Genomic DNA, 15,784 nt, shown 5'->3' with positions numbered 1-15,784 from the left:
GCAAATCGAGGAGCCCTTGTGTTTTAATGCTTAGTTTCCCTGATACCCTGTTACTGTACAAAGTGTATTCTGAACAAACGCTGGATCCATTCCACATGCTCCCTCACTGCTACCCAGCTGCCACCAAACTGGGCAGAAAAATAGTAAGCAGCCCCTCCAGAGACCAGAAGACCACGGGTTTTGGTGCCGGTGGGACAGTAGTGGGATGCCGTGAGCAGAAATACCCAGACGTGTGCCCACTCCTTGGCACGGCCCCTCCCTTGCCCAGCTCCGCTGAAGCAGGTGGGAGCAGCCGAAGGAGCTGCGAAAGAGACGCGGTGGAATCGACCTGTATAAAATCTGCCTTGGTTTAAATCCCTGCGGATTTAAGCTTTGGATCCAGTCACTCACCAAAACTCCCCTCTGCCAAGTCGCACGTTTTGGCCCAAGGCCCTGCGGCCCCCCAAGCGGGCCGGGCTGCGGGGCCACACCCACGAGGCCATGGGGCGCCCGGGCGGGCCTGCGCGGGCAGAGCGGGGCTGGGGGAGAGGGGGCTGCGCTATTTTACTTTACATTTTATGTTATGTATATTTTATATTTCATATTTTATTTTATTCTATTCGCCAGCTTCCTTCACCCAGCTGCCGCCGCGCCGCGCCTCTCCCCGCCCCGCTCCGCCCCCGCGGCCGCGCATTGTGCGACACGGCCCGGCCCGGCCCCTCCGCGCCGGCAGTGGGGGGTGGCCGGAGGCTGGGGCCGAGCTTGGGGGCTCCCCTCGGCGCTGGGAGGTGAGGGGCGGGCGGCCGGGGGGCTCCCGGCTTTGTTCGGGACCGCTTGGGGCGGGGGGCCTGGGGCTGGGTAGGCGTCGCGGCGGGGTCTGCGTTTGGCGCTCATCCCCTTTCTTGTAGGGTCCGGAAGAGCTGCTGGGGGCACCGGGATCCTGCGGGTCGGCTGCTGGAAGCCTTATTCATGCAAGTAAGCTCCATGTGCGCATGTAGGATATACTTACCCATTTATTTATTGCAGAATTATTTATGCTTTTATTTGTCAATTGCAGAGAAGGTGTGCGTGTTTCCATCGTGTAGTGGGTGATGGTCTTTGGTCACTGCAGCCGTGTGCATGTGTCGTGCGAGGTCACTGTTGATCGGGCGAGCATCGATAAAGGTCCAGTGTCGTCATTTTCGCCGGGAATGCATTAAGTTGGATGCACACCAGCCTTTTAATACTGTGGAGGGTACAAGAGCAGGCAGCCTGAGAAAAGGGAGTGAGGAAATGATTTAGTTTTTCTACTGCTTCTGATTTCTAGCCGGTGTGCTTTTAAGCATTTCATTTTAAATCACAGGAAATAATCAGTTTCTGCATCTATCAGGGTGGTGATTAATTATCAAAAGATAAGTCTAAATTTTGATGCTTCCTTTGAAATAAATGGCTTTTGTTTTTCTGTCTCACGAAGTCTCATGCACAGATGAGTTTCTTAAGGGAAGAGAGGAGTGTTAGGTGATGATGAGGCAGCTTCCTTACAGTTTGAATAAGAGAAGTAGTACAGTATAGGCCAGCTATACAATAAGACACACTTGACATCTAGCAGATAGGTGGATTTAGGACTGTGGTGCTGCCTTGCAAAACTATTCCTTGTTCATAACTTCTCCCCTAACCAAAGAATAGTGCTTCTGAAACTTATTTCTGGGAGTCAAATGAATGCTTTGTATAACCCCAGTTGTTGGTGATTGGTTTTTTTTCTTTCCCATGGTAGTCTATTCATATGTTACAGTGAAACATGTTGACAGGGATTTCATATTTATAATACACACCATTGGTAGAATGACAATACTTCATCTTTCTTATTAATGACCTAATTAGGGGAAAAGTCTGGAAGGAATAGGGAATTAAGACGTCTTCTCAGTGGATATGCAATAAACAGATAATACAAAGCAGACAGTGTAAGAGGAATTTCCAAAAGAATTCATTGCCCAAGACAGAGCTGGATTTTTAACACTCATAGGTTTGTGTTTAGGCTCCAGAGAAAACTGCTAGATTCTCAGTACTTTCTTTTTAGTTCTCAAACTTTCATATCCAAAGTTCTGTGGGAGACCTTGATGGAAACCTTTCTGTGTCAGCCAGTAGTGCAGGTCAAGTTCTGAGTCTTCACCATTTCAGAAAATCAAGCCCTGAGCAGGTCAAAGAAAATCTGATCTTTACAGTTACAGTCACTTCCCTCCTTCCCCAACTTCTGTTCTAGAGGCATTGTCTTTCAACTTTTATGGCAGATAGAATTAGTTGTAAAATGTAGCCACAATAAAGTGAGCCAGCAAAATTATTATTTGTTTGTTTTTTTTGTTTGTTTTGTTTGTTTGTTGCTTTGTGTATGTGTGTAAAAGCCAGCGTGATTAATGAACAACTTCATAAACACACATGATAAAATGCAAGACCTGTAACAGAACTGTAAGTGGCAATTACTCTTTGCACAAAAATAATAGGTAATGGCTAAAAATAACATTTCCTGTTTCAACAACAGAGCTAAATGTTGTAGTGGGTATTAGCTTAAACAAGGTAGATTGGTCCAGAGTTGGCAGCTCTAACAATCTGTGCCAGCTGGCACTCTGGCCTATTTCATTTTCCTTTAAAGCATCCTTCTTGCACGTGTGTTTGTTAACAAACCACAAATGCAAAGCAAAAAGCTCTTCACCAAAGGGAAAATCAGAGCTTTTTTGCTGCACAGTAGTGACATTATAATTTCTGAAGTATGTTCTGATCTCACATATCTCTACGCAGATAGCTGAGCTGTGTTCAGCTTTTGCCTAGGTTGGTCCTGTTTGTGGGAAGGAGCATCCTTGCTCCAGAAGGAGAGCGATTCGGTCTGGTTCTGTGAGGTCAGAGGTTGGACTAGGTGATCTTCAAGGTCTCTTCCAACCTAGATGACTCTGTGATTCTGTGATCTAATGGGTTTAAGTGCTTTAACACTACTGATAGAAAAATGTCTTCATATCAATGGAAAATTTGCCTTTCCTATAGCCCTGGCCACAGTGTCTGAAGGAACTGTTGAATTTTGAGAGCTGGTAATTATCTGGCTACATCTGTGGTCCAGGACTCATTGAGCACTAAGAAAAGAGGAAATGACAAATGGTTGTCCAGAAGCATGTCTTGCTGGTGCTGTTTGCTTTCCCTATGGTTTCTTAGGACAAGAATGGCAAATTTGTGTGGGGAAAAAAAAAAAAGTGATTAATTATCTAGTGTGTATGTAGCCCTTTATCTAGTGTGTATGTAGCCCTTTGAAGATGGGAAGTACAATATAAGGATTGTTTGAATTAAGTGTTGCTATTCATTGCTGTTATAGACATCACTTGCCTGTTCAAGATTTCTGTGTTTCAAGTTGTTGGCAATTTTAAAGCATTGTTTAAACAGTGGTTTAGATCTGTTTCAGCAGAAAGGTCAGTAAAAGTCTTTTAATAGGGGGAAAAAATAGGTAAAGATTTTTCTGTTCAAGTGTTTTTTTCAGTCGCTGCAAGATCCACGTATATGGGAGAGGGGAGGAGGGAGCTGAGTGAGGAGCTGTGGTGTGAGGTAAAATTCTGATGGTGTTCTTTCACGCCATCCTGCAAATACATTTGTATTTAAAATTTTCAGGCAAGCCAAACTGTAGGACCAGTGCAGAATGCTAAATGAAATGTGACAGCTAAATCAGAAAATGCCACATAATGATTGTGGGAATTCCCTTGCTTAGACAATTGAGTTTAAGACTGTTACTTGTAGTTATTACAGATCTGAAACAAAGACAGGCATGGGGAAAAAAAGAGACGTCCATTTTATTCAAAGCTGTTTTCACTTCAAAGATGTTTACATTCTGTCATGTTACCCTGTGACTGCTGGAAGGCTCACAGGAACTGTAAAACCAAAATCCCTTCCTGCCCATCAGCTAGCCACAATATACGCCTTTGTGTTGCTCAGGCTGAAATTCAATCTGCTTGAGAGGCTGAGGAGCAGTTTGGGGTGCAGTGTTGAACCGAGAGATTATGGGTATCATCACACATGTACCCTTTATGCTGCTTGTGCAAGCAGATAAAGCAGAAGCTCTTTTGGGAAACTTCGTGATGTATGAGAATAAAATATAGTCATGCTCTCTTCTGGTGTGATGCGGATATCACACTGATGACTACCAAAGAAAGAACATGAAAGACATCAGAAGAGCTCAGTGTATTTTACCTTTTCACATGTAAAATTTCGGTGTCTGCAGTCAGTGGCAATGAATCTTCCTGCGGTGTGGGCTGACCAGCAGTGCAGAACCATCTGAAGGGACTGTGGGGTGGAAGTAGGACAGTCAGATGAATGGTAGGCTAGCATGAGTAGTGGATGTGAAAGGACACACTGAAAGTGACAGAGTTGAAATGAATCGAGGGCCTGTGACCAGACATGGCTGTTAGAAGTGAGATAAGGCAGTGCCGTTGTCTGCTATGTCCTGGTTGCGAATGGAAGAGCAGTAGACTTTGTGTGTGTGCTGTGGCTGCATCTGGCTCCCTGGGTTACGTAATAATTCAGAAGGCTCCCTGGACCTTTTGAAAGTTTGAGAGGGGAGGGAAAGAGCTAATTAGGAGATTGAAGGGACTGATTATGAGGAAATGCTTAGTGTGTGTAGATTTTCAAACTGATGACTGAGTTGAAGCAATGATAGCGACAATTTTAGGTGCATCTACTTGAGAGAGAAGCACTTAAGCTTTTGCAAGGGTGTGTAACTAGACTTGATGGGCTGCAGATGAAAATGGAACTTGAGCATCAGAAAAGCTTCTTGTTGGAATGATGCTAAATAATCTTCCATGGAAAATGCTGGTAGCTCTGTTGGTTGTGGTTTTATTTTTTTTTATTTTTTTTTTTTTTAACAGCTCCTGGAGAACCCTGGAATATGTCCTTCAGGGCTGGCAGCTCAGTATCACATCTGCCCTGGCTGAGCTGTTCCTGGGGATTGGGGTGGGGTCTTCAGAAACATTTCTTAGTTAACAGACTGGCTACACTGCTTGGAGTCAACTTCTGAACTCCCTGGAGTTGTCTACCAAAAGGGACAGGGTCACTCTCTGCGAGCTTGGGTTAGTGCCTGTAGGGAAAGAGATGGATTGGATGAATTAATAGATCTCATTCCATCTTTAGCTTATAGGAGCCTGTGGTCTAGGAAATACATGAACATGTGTCTTGTTGGCAGCTGAAATGCATGCCAGTATTATGTAAAACAAATGCTGTAACTTATGCTATGCCTTTTTGGTCACACAGCAAGGGAAGAGGGAAGTGATGGAAGACACTTTCCTGTGGTGAGCACAGCAGCTCAGACTAGAAATATTCCTTGGTTTACATTGACTCTGATATTTTGTGTTCTTGGATCCATGTTATATTACCTTGAGGAAAATCTGGAAAGTAAAATACTTCGGGCATTTTCCTGCTCTAAGTTCCAACCATTGACACAGCATTGAGCACTTGCCAAAATGTGCAAAGTAACTTCCAAGGAGTGTGCAGCTATTCTGAAGTCTTGGGCAGTGCACAAATGCAAGGGCTGAGAGCTGTGATCCGAAACACACTGCAGCCAGAGGAGGGATGGCTGCTTTGGGCAAATGCCAGGATTTTTTCAGTCCGAGATAGTACGCTTGATGGTTTGAATTTAATCAGTTTATTTGGGATTGAGGTATTATTTAGAACGTGGTTCCAAGAATATGAAGGGGTTGCGATTTTGAACATAAAGCTAATCAGTTTAGTGGCATTGCTGTATAGCAGTGGTTATTTTCCTGTTCCTCTCTTCAGATACAAGGTGGGTCTGTTCAAGAAAAGTCTAATTAAAGGGACAACTGAACGACCAGCTGGGACGATAATGTGCCTCTCTTGGGTGGTTTGATGTCTTATCATGTAATCTTTCCTCCTCTGAATTTCTTGTCATATCCTGGAATAGATCAGGGTTTATATAAATTAGATATGCTCTTACTGCAGAACAGGCAGAGTAATAAATGCTCCAAGATGGTGTGATGCTGCTAGATTGGAAGCAATATTTTTATTCTGATTCATAGTGGCCACTTTAATAATTGGTGATTGTTTGACTTTCTTTAGCATGAATGGTTAATTGGAGTGCCAGCAGGTAAAAAAAAATAGCAAACATTTACAACACTGGCTTACAGATGACCCTCCTTTAATTAAGTAAAACTTGAGCCCCAAAGTTTCCTCATCGAATGACTTGGAACCAGGGTTTTGCTTCCTGCATTGTCTGTTTGAAGTAGAAAGTAAGAAGAAACAAAACTATGAAATTTGTTGCCTTGGTTTCAAAGGAAATCAGGAGGCTTAGCAAAATTAAACCTTCTTCTAGAAAATGCATTAATCCAGCTTGAATGTGCTCATCCAACCTCCCATAAGCCAGTACTGCTGGTTGTTTTATTTACCACTGTATTCATATCCTTTTGAGGCTCTCTCCAGAAAGCATAGGAGGTGACTTCTCTTTATTTGATTAATTTGTACCCTGATCTCCTTGTACCCTGATCTAGAGAAATACCAGCATCTGGTTGAATGTGGCAGTTTCCATTGATTCCAATAAATAAATTAATATCAATTGGAAGAGGAACACCCACTGCTGTCTGCATTGCTTTATAGGTGCGCCTTGGTTTTATTTGCTCTTAAAGTACAGGCATTAATGGTTACATACAGAGAGTCTCAATTAGCTTTTGGCTGCTACCACTTGTTAGCACGGTTTTGTGGTTGTGCAGAAGTGGCAGCATTTTCAGAATTCAGCATTTGTCAAAGACCACTGTGACTTGTTTTTTAAGCTTCCTGTGGAGGACTCAGCAGAGGCCACTGGCAGTGGATTATCAGACTAAATGGATGACTAGGTTGGCTTGGTATAACTAAACCTGTACTCCTAAATAAAGCGTCATTCCCGGTATAAATCCTTTGCTGTGTCCTATCAGTGAGTCTTGAATCTGTCCTATGCAAAGTGCCAGGCAAAAGACATTCTTGTGGTAATTCTGGCATCCCTGAAGATAGGAAGTGTTGGAAACTTTGAGAGTAACTCTCTTCTCATAAAACGTCCAAGGCAGTTTTGTATAACTGAAATGTTTGGAAAGTTCAGATAAGAAGCCAGAGGTTGGCTCAAGTGTGTGAGATTTGCTTGTGTGGATCAAATATGGCATTACAGCATGCTTCTCAAATTAATTCTATAACGTGCAATTCCAGCATCAGTTTTTATTACTATTATTTTTTATTCTGTATGGCTTTTGTTTATTTGTCACTATTAAGCAATTTCCTGGGGACACTCAAGCTCAAGTGTGTGCTTGTATGACTACTGGAATTGTCTGCAGTTATACAGAGACCAGAAAGTATTAAAGGAAGTCAGAAGATATTTTTTCCCATCTACAGCACTGCATACACCTTGTTACAATCATCACAGATTTCTCAAAGTTTACCAGAAGATACAATTTGAAGACTGGCACCAGCCAAGAAGAAGATGCAAGGTTTATGCTAGTGTAATCATATGTAGAAAATACCTTTCTTTTGCTCTTTTTAGGGTCAAGTTTTTAACATTGGCTACTGGCATTGTTCCTTTTTACTCTTTTTGCTGGGAGAATAGTATTCAAAAGAATATCTATTATCTGATTTAAATGCAGTTAACTTCATTTCCCTCTCATGGAGTTTCTAAGAATGTTTAATGAGAGATGCAACTGAATTGCAGAGCTGATATCTCCCCCAGAATACACTGGGGTCCTTCTTGAATTCCTGTGCAGGTTTCTTGATCATTCACATTTTAATCCTGTCCCTCATAATTATTTTGTAGCATACAGGGAGTCCTGTAGGTGCTACTTCTGAAAGTCTTAGTCATTTTTATTTAACAAATAGTTCCAGACCCCTGTTTATCTGCTTTTGTAGCTACTGTTTATTCCTTTTTATTATTATTATTGTTGTTGTGCCTTAAACCCTTGGGTTCAGTAGCTAGGACCACCCTGTATTAGGCAGGATACAAACACAAAACCAATTCTCAGCTGAAACTTTAGCAGTATTTAGATATCCTAGAGAGTAAATATCCAGCTTTGGGGGAACAATTTAAAACTGAGCACCACTGTTGCAAGAACAAGCCTTGTGCCCTATGGATGTTGAATGCTGCAGGGAATTAGGGTTTATGAAGTCTATGTTTCATCAGTGTGCTTAGGCAGAAATGCAGTGCTTTTCCCCACATTCTCTCTTTGCCTTGCTTTTCTGCTCATTCAAGCAAAAGGGATGATGAATGCTTAGGCAAAGTGTGTCCCTCCTGTTGTCCTTCTTGTTTGCTTGCTTGTTGCAACAGTTTCTCTGTTCGGTGTTAAACAACAGGAGAAGAAAATCACTGCTAAAAATAAGGATATTCTATTACCACGTAGTCCTGTGAAAAAGGATGTTCTGTTTCCCGCACAAATGTTCAAACTAGGGATGTTTCTTGTTGGCCCTAACATCTGTAATGGCAAGAATAATAAAAGCCTATTGAAATTAGAAATCATGGCTTTGCAGAATGGAGCACTGTGTACCCTTTGAAGACGTGAATCGGGGGGCGTGATTTTCTAGGCATTTGAGTTTGAGGCAGAGCTTAGGGGTGTCAGAGAGCAGCTAGCTGAACCCAGGTTCTTTTCTAAAGATTGTTTGTTTTTCCTTTGGTTTTCAGTATGGACTGTCCTGTACGCATACATGTGTACACGTACACACAGATGTGTGGCCTGTAACAGGCTAAGCATGAAGGTTGACACGCTGCTCTTAAAGCAGAGGCCACCACGGCTCTGCACGTTTTGTAGTGTGGCCTCTCTAGGGCCCCACGCAGCCATGGGCATGGAATGTAAATCCACAAAGATAAGCCTGATATCTAGATGATGCCTTTGCTGTATTGGTGCAGTTGATGGAAAAAATATATGGGCTTGCAATTCTTCATAGAGGCGTTTCCAGCCAAACCATGGACATCTTCTTTTCTGGCAATCTCATCACCAGTAGGTGCTAGGACAGATGGATGTGCCTTGGATGTGGTGTACATAAAGGGATATACCCTTCAAGGCTTCTTGCTTTGTGCTCTTAGGGAAGGCGGGGAACAGTGCATTGTTGGGAAGAGCAATGAAACAGGTGACATGTTTATTGGGATTCTTACTCTTTCAACCTGAGCTTTCCAAAGAATGGTTAGTTACATCTGACAAAGCCCTGAAGAACTCAAAATGGCTTTTATCCAAGTCTGCTTCTAAGCAATATTTCCACAACCCAGGGCAGGATTACCTGTGGTTTGATCTTTGGATATGACCCAACTCTACTGCTGTATGATCCCGTGTAATGGTTATAGGTGTGTTGTGGTTTGGGATGACCACAGTGGTGAGAAAAGCTTCTGGAAGTATGGGAGGACCTTAGGCAACTATTGGTGCTCTTTTGGCTGGCTCTAACATCTCTGTGTACATGTTCAGAGATCCCAGATATAAGCAAATCGAAATAATTTTCTTAGGTTCCCCTCCTTCCCTCTTTTTTATTTTTGTTTGTAATAAAATCTCCTGCATCTGCTGTGCTGCACAGTATCCTGCCTGCCTCTGCAAATGAGGCAATAATGGAGCAGATTTATTAATCTGGTAGATTAAAGAACAGGAAATAACAGTTGATTTAGTGGAATTTGAAGACAGTTGTGACCTCTGAGGAATAGCGTGTAGTGTGCTAGAATAAAGGTCTGGATGGTGCCAGGGTGGCCAAAGTCACAGGGGACATTTAAAGTTATTTAAGGGAGAATCACTTTGCTTATGCTTTAAAAACACCTCATTGCTTTGCTGATTCTACAGCATAGACCCTATCTTCCTACCATGGAATCAAAGTAAATTACCTTAAGCATGCTGGCATTGCAGGCTCCTCTCTGACCAGCACTTGGTCTAGTCACTAACGGATGACTTTACTGCAGAAAAGGAATCCAAATGGATTGTGGTGCTTTGGGTGCTGGCAGGCAGTGTCTGTGAATGGTGGGTCCTGTGCTGCTGCAAGCAAGTCTCGGTGCTGGTGGCTTCCTCTGTAGCTACTGAGCAGGGTGTGATGAGCCAGGACTTGTGCTGTTGTTCTATGGGGGTGGATGAAGTCTGAAAGCACTCGAGTCAGAAACCTAAGTGGAGAATCTGTCTGAACAAGTGCTGAGGAGATGAGTAACGCCCATGTATTACAGTAGCTAAAAGTACTGATATATTTCACACTGCTTTTCAGGTATAAATAGTGTCCATAGGAAGCACTGTGTGCCTTTTTCTTGGGGGCATTTCCATGCAAACACCGTCTCATGCTGTAGCTCATACCTGCAGCACTGATAGTCGAGTACTATTGAAGTCAAATACTGTCCTATTTCCCATCCATTCTTCTCTACCCTCTCCAATAATTTTTCCATTTCTTCTATTTAAGAGCTGTAAATTACCACGGTAAACGTGTGAGTCTCAGGAGATATGTTTATCCGTGGCTGATTTTACTGAATGGAACTGTGCAACAGCATAAAAGATGAGACTTGGCACATTAGGATGCTGTGCCACGTAGGGGGCATTTTCTACTAAGTGGAAGAGCAAATGTGGCAAACTTGAAGAAATGTAAGAGAAATATTTCCTGCAGCCTTTGTGCATGGAATAGCTTTGGGGGAGGATAAAGATTCAGCAGCCCTGCTGCACCTCAGTGCCCTTTCTGGTGCCCAGGTGGAAGATGCTCGTTTGGCACAGCATTGCTCGATACAGCTGCAACCTTGTGCCTCCTCCCAGCAAGGCTTTGGTACGGGGGACAGTGGCAGGGACAGCACAGAAGGGAAATTAGCTCCCAGTTCTCCCTCCAGTGAGGCAGTGCCCTCTGCCATCACATTTGATTTTGTGTTTTCTGTGAACGTGAAGGTACCTGCGTTCATCTCACATTGTACCGGGCGATTCGGGGTTCTCCTCAAACCTCTGGCCTCCTCCTTTTTTAGGAGATCTTTTCCCAAGGTGAAAGTCAAATTTGGTAAAAAATGCAGAACAAATATGTATAAGCAATCCTGACCCAGATTTTCAAGACTTAGAAATTCCTGTGAAAGAAGAGTAAAAGGGCTTATGCCCTGCTTTCAGTGTTTCATTTTATTATTTTTTTTTGTAATAGAAAGTCAGATCCTGTCCAACCTGCAAATCTCTGTGACCACAGTAAATCAGGCAAGGCAAGAAGGACTTCTGAATTTCTTTCTTCAGCAAAACTTGCAGACATCTGGCCAAATCCCACTGCCTTATTTTAGGCAGCAGATCGTTTCATCTCTTAAAGCCCTGCCTGCAGATTGCTGCAGGCAGTCATTAAAAATTATGGATTTGGGGGGAGCTGTAGGGGGGAGCATTCCCTTGTCTTTAATTTTCTTTTTCACCTTAGAGGGCTATTTTTGCTTGTGCATTTCTTCACTTTCTTGAGCATCGTTATAGTGTCAACTCTAACATTTTAGAGAGAAGGTATTTTTTTCCCTTGCCCTTTAATTAAGTGATTAGAGCCATCAAACGTCATCCCAGGAATATTCCAGAAAAACTGGGACATTCTTGGGGGGTGTGTGTGTGTGCATATATATATATATATATATATATAAAAACAGGATTTTATAGCAGCAATATAATAATAGTTGTAGACTTTCAACTTGCTGGGTTTCAGAGTTAATTTGCAGGCAGGGCAGTCATTTTTAAGTTGTCTTTAAATAGAGTGCTAAGGGGTGAATGTGCTGCATTTATTCCCCATGGGGAATGGAGCAGCGCCGACCTGGGCTGCCCTTCTTTATGGGGCTGCGCTGCCGTTGTCTTGGTGAGGTATTCAGCATACAGAGTGTGAGGCTGACTCAGTGTGAAACAAATGGGATACACTGGTCTTTTGTGGCATCTGGCAAAAGCCTTTCTTCTCCCTCATCATTTGAAAATGACGGGAAATAGGGAGGATTTTTCCTTTTTGCTTCTGAGTTGTCTGGCTTGCTGCTATGAGATTGTGTGGAAACTCTTTTTGCTGCTCTTTAGTTACCCATGAGTGGTTGTGCCTAGAATATATCCTGAGAGAACATATGCTTCTGGTTTCGCCTTTTTATGCTGCCTTTCCACAACACCCAACTCAGTGAGCTTTTGATTCATAACTGGGGCTCCACAATTTAAGAATAATGCAAAATAATGATGATTCAAAATTCTTAAATACAACTACTTTTAGACTGTTTTGTAGATGCTTAGGAGCCTGCTTGATAAAACTTGGAGGAAAAAATGCTTAACTAGTAGTTAATTTTTATTGAGATGCAATTGCCCTTGATGCTCAGAGGTTTTTGTTTTTGTTTTTGTTTTCCCCCGAACAAGGTCTGAAAAGGGACACTTAGGTTCGTACAGTCTCTTGAACAGCTTTCAGGTTTGGGGTTTACGTTCTTTGGAGTTTTTCCCCATCATTCTCGTTGCTCATTAACCCCTGGCAGCTTTCCAGCATTGTTCTCTGTGAAAAAGTAGAGCAGTGCTCTTGCTGCTAATTCAGCAGAGATTGAGCAATGGTGCTGGTAAAGGTTAGTGACTGCAGCTGAGGGGAGCTTCAGATCGCCGATCCTCCCTGGCAAACGTGCCTCTTCATTGCTTGGCGAAGGTAACTGCTGCCAACGCTGGCTGTCACTGTTCAGGAGCTCCCTTCTGATTCACATTTTTTTGGCTTTTTTCTCTTTGTTACACAGGTGGAATAACTGATGCTCCAGTGTAAATACTGTGACCCTAGCAAAAATCTCTCCCTTTGTGATAAACACTAGGCAGATGATTATATCTCCATAAAATGCAAAGCAGCGAGAAAAAAGACTGCTTAGATTCATCATTATAGCACTTACCCGCTAACATTGACCACCAACACAGTTTTTGACAAGCTCCAGTATGCCTGATATCCAGACTTACTTTTCTTTGGTTATCACCTAACTTCTGCTATAGTAATGCTGGGTTTTCATAAGATCTCTCAAAGTTTGGTTTCATGTGCTTTAAGATCTTATGGTTGGGTTGCGCTGTGGGACCTGAATCTGAATTGCATTGCTGTTCAACTGATTGTGATTCTGGGTCTCCAGCGTTTCCCTTATTTTTGTGGAATCTAGAGAATAACCAACTGACATGGGTGTCAAGCTGTGTCACCTTTTGCTGCAGAAGCATTTCTTCAGGATTAAGGGACTTCTGCTACTTACATGGGGTTGTTTCCTGCTTACGAAAGGGTTGTGGAAAGGTGTAAGCACTCAGCATCACTTTCAAGCGTGTAGGTTTTTGTCCTTGATGAAATTCTCAGCTGGTGCAAGGAGGCTTCTGCTGGATGACTCAAATTAGGCACAGTAGAGATGCTGCGCTGTCACCCATATTGCTGCCTACTGACACCAGTTACAATTTTGAGAGGCCCCCTTTTCTTCACCCATTTGATAGTGTCCGCTGCCAGGAGTTAGTCTCAGATGTATCTGTTCTGCCCAACAGACGATGTGGGCCTTCCCTAACCACCTCAGGCAAAATCAGAAGAACCAGGGAAGCTGCTGAAGTGAGGATGGCTGCCACAGTACTGGTGTGGGTGCTCTTCCCTCTGCCCTGGGCATGAGGATTGCTGCAGCTGGTGACTTCTTTGCCCTTCCACCTGCATCCGCCAGAGGTTATGCTTGCACAATGTGACGGTGTTGTAGCAGAAGCTTGGATGTTTTCCAGTAAATCCATTTCACACCGGCGCAGCAACTGTGTTTGGGCTGAACTGGAGTGTTGCTGTGAACCTGATAAATGTGTTGGCAAAATATTCATCTTTGAAATGCCTAAAGTTTGTTTTTCTAGCATCTCTTTTTCTCTCCTCTTGGTGAGAGGCTAATACTTGGAGGCTTCATTTAGTACAGGTTTTTTACCCCGTGTTTTGGTATGTGTTCCCAATGCTCACAGAGCTCTGTGCAGGTAGAAAGTACCTCTTTCTTTGGAAACAATCTCATCCATCCATTCATGTGTAAAAATCTCAACAGTCATGGAAATTATGGTAGGAATGCAACATGACAATCAAGGATCGAGTCTCTCAGGAACATGTGGAAAATTACAGATTTATTTAATTTAAAAATATGTATATAAATCTGGGTGAAGGTGTCTTTCTTGTTCCCCATTTTAAAGTTGTGAAAAGCTTTAGCCATTTTGGGAAACAGTTGGGTAGTTGGGATAGCTCATGGCTTTTATGGAGAGGAGAAGAATGTGGAAGAATTCTTATTTTATTCTATTTATTGGTGAATCAAGGTTCTTTTTTTCTTTTTTTTTTCTCTTCATGTTTTTATAATATGAATGTTTCGTTTCAGTCCAGTTGACACCAGTTCAGCACTCAAGACCATCTTGAGGCTGTTACATTCATTTGTTCACAACAGTGGCAGACAAGACAGTGCCGTGGTGGTTGACAAAGTGACATTGTAGTATCCTGGCTATGGGGTGACAGGAGGGAGAGTTAGTAATATGGCTGTTGTTGCAGTTACTTGGTGGTGATAGTGCCTAAGCAATTTATGAGCAGGACTACATTGTATTAGGCTTTATGTAAGTATATGAAAATAGGCAGTTCAAAAGTATGTATAAACTATGCATTTATCTGTACATACACTCGAAGTTAATAGAAAATAAGAGGTCTGGTGAGAACTCCTTAGAGAGGAGATACCTCACAGGTAGTGCCAGCAAGAATGCTGCAGCCTCCCTTGGCCATCTGATGGCTGCCCAGTGTTGACTGCTATAGGCTAAGCCTTAATGAACAAGCATGCATTGAATTTGTCTTGATAAACCACCACCTGTTCTGTAGGAATGGCTTCCAGATTGTGCTTTCCTTAGCTGACAGGCTGGGTTTTCTTCCTGGATTTTTGTGGGGTTGGTGAGCCAAAAGAGCATCACACCTGCCTGCCACTCATCCACCAGCCTTACCCATGCCAGAGCAGCTGTGCAGCAGCAGTTACCATCTGTCTGGGTGAGGACAGATTGCTCGCACAGAGAATCAGGAAGTCGTTATAAGGCAAGTCTCATTTGCTCTTTGAGCGCGTTGAGATCCAGGCAGCTCTGCCTTCACCCCACTGAAAGGGGAAGAAAATTACAGGATGGAAAGCAGGAGGGGAAAGATTTGAGCTGCGCCCTCGCCATCTGTGTGCTTGAAGTTGCGCATCTGCTCTGCTGCTGACAGTTTGTGCTCTCCCCACCCAGTGGAGACAGACAAATGAGTTGTGTAGTAAACCCAAGGCTCTGAAGATTATTACTGATAAATAGCAGGGCCAGAATAAACTGTGTCTGGAGGAAGAGCCTCTAGCTGCTTTGAAACTTTCAATAACCTCTGCCTCCCTTCCATCTTTTCTCCTTTCACTGCATTCAGGATTTGCCCAGAATTTGGGAGCCAAAAATAATTCAGTACACATGCTTTTTCTTAATCAAGTCCTGTATTTCTGAGTACACCATGATCAATTTTGGGGCATCAAGGGGTTATCTAAAAGCACAGGGGAATAGCCAGTCGTACCCACAATGAGACAACTTCTGTCCCCAAAACTAGTTAAGCATGTGCTTAAATGCTTCATTAGCTCCAGGCCTCCATCTGCCGTGTGGGGCTGCACAGTTTTGGACAGTCCCAGCTCCTGGGCATGTAGAAGAAACCCTCCTTTTATTTGTGAAGAAGATGTATTTTGCATCTATTGCTGTGGAGACTGGGAAAACAAGCAGACATGGCCTTCAAGGTAGCAAACACTAGGAACTAAAAAAATACTTAAAAAAAAAAAAAAAAAACTAAATAAATAATAATAATAATAAAAAAGAAACTAAAGAAATACTAAATAAAAAATAAAGCCCACCTCTCTTTTCTGGAGCCACAGACTCTT

General features: G+C 42.9%; 1 protein-coding gene across 3 annotated transcripts in view; it reads left to right on the top strand.

Annotated features, from left to right (window-relative positions):
* The first annotated feature begins 686 nt into the window (after window positions 1-686).
* Window positions 687-15,784, top strand: part of PRR5 (proline rich 5) — an 86,447-nt gene continuing 71,349 nt past the window's right edge. Inside the window, exons 1-2 of one of the 3 annotated variants that reach the window (XM_032189016.1) lie at window positions 687-767; window positions 888-954. The gene's annotated coding sequence lies outside the window, so the exon portion shown is untranslated. Of the gene's footprint in view, window positions 768-887; window positions 955-1,036; window positions 1,144-15,784 lie in introns of those variants that run through there. The other 2 variants (XM_032189008.1, XM_032188999.1) reach the window with 2 other exon arrangements.

The sequence above is a fragment of the Aythya fuligula genome, chromosome 1 (assembly GCF_009819795.1).
Source record: "Aythya fuligula isolate bAytFul2 chromosome 1, bAytFul2.pri, whole genome shotgun sequence".
Classification (NCBI taxonomy): domain Eukaryota; kingdom Metazoa; phylum Chordata; class Aves; order Anseriformes; family Anatidae; genus Aythya; species Aythya fuligula.
The sequence above is the reverse complement of the archived record's forward strand: the minus strand, read 5'-3'. Positions and strand labels throughout refer to the sequence as shown.